Consider the following 6000-nt stretch of genomic DNA (forward strand, 5'->3'; position numbering starts at 1 on the left):
TTTATTAAAATATACTATATAGTATAAATAATCTACCTCTTCGCGTATTATGCGGGTCTCACTCTAGTGTATATAATAGGAGTTATTTATAAATTACAATTAAATTTATGGGTAATGAATTAATTTTGAATTAATTCAGATTTAAATTTTGAAAAAAAAAGGATTAAAAGCAGTTATAGGATCACAACGTAGACGTCAGTTTATCAATACCGTATCGTCTCCATTGTCTCCAGGTCTCATCGAGAACTACTTTTCCACCCGTCACTCCCGCCGTCGGACTCGCCTACCACCAGCGTCAAAGTCCGCCAAGGCCCTCGTCCAGCACCGCCTACACGTTTTTTTGTTCGATCTCCGTTGGGCCGCAACCACATGGACATCCGGCGAGCACAACAAGCAGGCGTGTGTTTCGTGTGTTTGATGTCGACGTCGCAAGTAGAAGGGGTCTCAAGTGTGCTTGCTCTTCCACCCCCGTCACTCCGCTAGAGTTCATTAATGGATTGCATTGTGGTTGAACCGGTGGTTTGTGTGCCATCTCTCGGCGGAAATGAGATTTCATTAAATCCAAATGAAAATATAGATGAACCTCTCGTCGATCATGTGCAAATGACTAAGATGAGCATCGTTATGTGGGGTGGTTATTTTCAAAACTGAACATCACCTATCCACTAGGGTAAATCTGGGTAATTTCAATTTTTTATTCATATTGGGCCAAAAATTTAGCCCATTGTACATATTGTACATTTAGACCATTGGCTCCCTAGCAGTACTATAATAATAATAATAATAATAATAATAATAATAATAATAATAATAATAATAATAATAATAATAATAATAATAATAATAATAATAATAATAATAATAATAATAGTAATAATAGTAATAATAATAATAATAATAATAATAGTAATAGTAATAATAGTAATAATAATAGTAATAATAATAATAGTAATAATAATAATAATAATAATAATAGTAATAATAGTAATAATAATAATAGTAATAATAGTAATAATAATAATAGTAATAATAATAATAATAATAATAATAATAATAATAATAATAATAATAGTAATAATAATAATAGTAATAATAATAATAATAATAATAGTAATAATAGTAATAATAATAATAGTAATAATAATAATAATAATAATAATAATAATTAATTATTATTATTATTATTATTATTATTATTATTATTATTATTATTTTATATATTTTTAAATTTTCTTAATTATTGTTAGAAACTAAATTATTATTGAAGAATATTTGTAAAATAAATTTAGCATATTTTAAGTAAGTAATGAAAATTAAATATTTTTAAATTTTAATAATTAACTAATTATTATTGGATCTTTAATTAATATATTTATTGTAATTATTTTTTTTAATTTTTGAATAATATTAGTTAAGTAGTTTATATGTTGTACGTAATGCCATAATGTAATAATTGAATTTAGTGTAAATTAATTAATTTATTAACACTAAATGTAATATTAATTTAAAAAATTATTTTTTATTATTAATAAATTTAGATACTGCTTAACATTTTTAGATATATTATTTAATAAATTATTTATTATTTAATAAATTATTTATTATTAATAATAATATTAGAGTTGTTGAAAATAAGATACTATTCAAAATGTTTGGATATATAATTAGTTAGTTATTTTAAGTCATTAATTATTATTGTAATAATATTATTTGTATTAATCTTGTGTTATATGTTATGTATGTGTGTGAATAGATAGAATAAAAGTAATACAATATTAGTGTTATTATTATAATTATAATTTTATTTTATTGTTTGAATAATTAATGATTTTTGTTAAATATAAATAATTATGTTTTTAAGATTATAAATTATGATAAAATAATTAAATATAAATTAATTAATAAAAATTTTAATTATTCAATGTTTATGGATAATTTTGATGTAATATTTGACTACGTTTTGTAGGATTTATGAATGTTAAATATAATCATCTACTGTCGTCGAATCTGTACAATTTTATTGTGAATGAGTATTTATAAGAGACTAATTTTGTTCACGTTTCCCATATTTAAATAATCTAACGTCAGTTAACAATAATAAACGCTCCAATCGAGAGGTAGTTCCTGACACACATACATTTTACCTTCCGATTGATGAGTGTTGTGACATTAAAAGATGTGGCTGTTATTCTTAGCCTTCTGACAAATAATCTTCGAGTGATAGAGTGACCATGAGTAATCACAATGTCTTAGAGGCTGAATATTTGCACCAATTTAAAATTGCACCTAAGAAGGCAGATTACAGATGAAGCTTCATAAAATTGACGTGGCTTCATAAACTAAAGGACCATTTAGATTTGATTGATGTAAATGACATTTAGAGGTCCGTGAAGTGTCACATCATATTATTATTTGGGATAATCTTGTTTAGACTTTAGAGACATGTCTAGGGCAACGGTGCACTGAAAATTTTTGTCTTTGTTTTGTGACTTTGCCAGGATCAGAGAATTTAGGTGTGGATTAACATGCCTAGCACACTTGCAAAGAGCGCTATGTAGGGCATCTCGTTTCGACTGTAGGAAAATCGATAGTCCACTGACACTTTTGCTAAACGAGATGTCCTATATAACGCTCTATACAAGTGTGCTAGGTGATAAACCACTATTTTATGGTTTATTTTGTGTTTAATTGAGTGGTTTCATCAAGTCTTCACCCGCTTATTCATACTAATTGCATGGTTTTGTTCTATGGTTGAAAACTTGCTTCCTAGTTTAGTTATATGGTTGAAAACTTGCTTCCTAGAGATCTTTAATTAGTATATTTTAATTCTCCTTTATACCATTCGATGCCGTGATCCGTGTGTTAAGTATTTCAGGCTTTATAGGGCAGGAATGGCTTGGAGAATGGAGAGGAAGCTTGCAAAAATGGAAGGAACACAAGAAACTAAGGAGATAACCAGCGAGCATCGACGTGCACGCATGGCTCACGCGAGCGCGCGATATGAAGAAATTTGCAGCAACGCGTGCGCGTGCCTGACGCGTACGCGTGGATTGGAGTCTGCACAAAAGACGCGCACGTGTGGACGACGCATACGCGTGACAAGGAAATTCACCAAATGACGTGTACGCGTGACTGACGCGTATGCGTGACATGCGCGATCTGCAAAAATAACAGAAAATACTGGGGGCAATTTCAGGCCGAGTTTTGATCCAGTTTCTGGCCCAGAAATACAGACTAGAGCCAAAAAACATGCAGAGACTCAACACACATTCTCATTAGCATAGTTTTAGGTTTTTAGATCAGAATCTAGAGAGAAATTACTCTTCCTCTAGGTTTTCTTTACATTCACAGTTTCATAGTTTATTGCTTTTGCTTTTGGATATTGAAGAGTTATCACCTCCGTTGAAGATACTATTCTAGTTTGTTTCCTTACTCTTTTATTTATTCTATATTCTTAATTCTTGTTTAGAGTTACAATTGGATTATTTTTATGGATTGTTAATGCAAAGGATTCCTTTTACTTTTAATTAATTTTAACTTCCTATCTTATTTACATTATTATGTCTCTTTTCTATTCCAAACTCCCAATAACGAAGATGGTATTCATGTCAATAGAGTAGATTCCCTACTTGACATGAGGGTTGATTAAGAAGAGACACTTGAGTTGGAATGTTCAAGTGGTTAGTTAAATTGGAAGTTGTTGGCTAATTCTGTATTTACTAACGCTAGACCTTCCCAAGGGAAAGGACTAGGATTTGCGAATAAGAGTTAGCTCAATCACTTGACTTTTCTTTATTTAGTAAGGGTTAACTAAGTGAAAATAACAACCTCTTTATACTACACTTGAGAGAATTCCAGCAAGGACAGAACTTCCAATTAATCATTCCCCCAGTCAAGGCTTTTTATTTTGAATAATATAAATTCCTTTTAATTTTCATTGCACTAAATTACAATTGTTTATTTTCTGTTATTTAACTCTCAAAATTCTCGAAAAACACCTGATTAATAACTTAGCACCCTTTCTAGTAAATCGTTGGGAGACGACCTGGGACTCATACTCCCAATATTTTTATTCTAAACTTTTGTGACAACCTTTCTAAATTAATGCGGCAAATTTTTGCTGGTTAAGAGCTATACTCGCAACGCTGTTCTTCTATTACAATCTCTTAATTGGTCTAATTTCTGCCACGCACCAATTTTTGGCGCCGTTGCTGGGGAGTTACAATTGTGTGCTGAATTATTAATTAGTGTACATGTTTTTATTTTATTTGCGTATTTTATTTTATTTTATTACCATGAGCTGTATGTTTCTTTCATTGAATGACGCGTTCATTGCCTGATCCGAGCTTAGCCGTATTTGATCCTAAAATTGAAAGAACTATTTAACATATTAGGCGAGCTCGGCGTCGGTTAGCCTCTGAGGGTGGTGAAGTGATTGTTATCGATTCACCAGTCTCATCTGAGGGCGAATCTGAACCGCCATTTGAGAGGGAAACAAGCTCCTTTACTACTGATTCAGTTGATTCACGTGCAGATAGAATGACAGCACCTAGGAGGATTACTCTCCAGGAAGCTGGAGCTCCAGATTTTACACTGCAGCCGTATCAAGTGCATCATCCAACTCTGGCTGCAGATTTTGAACTGAAGACTGCACTAATCAACTTGATGCCCAAGTTTCATGGCTTACCTGCTCAGGAGCCTATCAAGCACCTAAGGGATTTTCAGACAGCCTGTTCTACTGTTAGGCATCATGGTGCAAATGAAACTTCTATTTTGTTAACCGCCTTCCCGTTTTCTCTTGAGGGAAAGGCGAGGGAGTGGTACTACTCCCAACCTGAAGCAACTATTACTAACTGGGATACGCTCAGGAGAGAATTCCTGGAAAAATACTTTTCAGTTGAAGTCACAGATAGATTGAGGAAAGAGATCTCCTACATTGTTCAAGGTGAATCAGAAACTCTCTATGAGTTCTAAGAGCGCTTTAAGAACCTTCTAGATGCATGCCCCTATCAAATGATTGACAGGCTAGTGTTAATCAGTTACTTCACTCAAGGCATGAAGCCTAGGGATAAAACTGCATTAGATGGTGCTAGTAACGGTTCTCTGAAGAAGTACAAGACCCCAGATGAAGCCTGGCAACTGATCAGCGACTTAGCTGAGTCCACTCGGAATCACAGGCACAGGAACAGCCACTCAAAGGCTTTTGCAGATGTTTCCTCTAGCAGTGAGACTACTGCTCTTACATAGAGCATGTGTGAAATGACCAACCTACTGAAGCAGATGCAGTTGAATCAACAACAAACTCAGCCTTCCCCATCACACCAAAGCCAACAATTAGTTCCCCAAAGAGTATGCGGAATCTGTGATGATTATAGTCATTATACTGATGAATGTTCGCAGCTCCAACAAGAAGACAACACTGTGGCAGCTACTCATAACTTCTATGACCGCCCGAATCAAGGATACAATCAACAAGGCGGCAAATACAACCAAGGTGGGAACTTTAACCAAGGATGGCATGACAACTCCAACCAAGGTTAGAGAGATAATTCCAACCATGGCTGGAGGGACAACTATAACAGAGGAGGCAGAGACAACCAAGGAAATTAGAGGTGGAATAACAATAACAGACAACAAAATCAGAGCCAACCTTACAGAGCACCTCACCTTAGGTAGTCCCAAGGACCCTAGCACAACCAACAACAGGCCCCTCAGATCACTTATCCTACTTCCTCATCAAATGACGAGATGCTTCGTTCTCTTGCACAAGGACAACAAGACATGCAGACTACACTGAACTCTACTCTAAATGGTCTGAATGCCACTTTACAAGCTCTCGTCTCCCGGATAGATTCATTACCTGCTTCCACCAACCAACCTTCAAACTCCAGTGGAATTTCTTCTCAACCCTTACCTAATCCCAAAGGTGGCATCAATGCCATCACTTTGAGGTCCGGAACCACACTACCAGAGAGAAATCAGTAGGAACCAAGCCCACTA

The sequence above is a fragment of the Arachis hypogaea genome, chromosome 20 (assembly GCF_003086295.3).
Source record: "Arachis hypogaea cultivar Tifrunner chromosome 20, arahy.Tifrunner.gnm2.J5K5, whole genome shotgun sequence".
NCBI classification, from domain to species: Eukaryota; Viridiplantae; Streptophyta; class Magnoliopsida; order Fabales; family Fabaceae; genus Arachis; species Arachis hypogaea.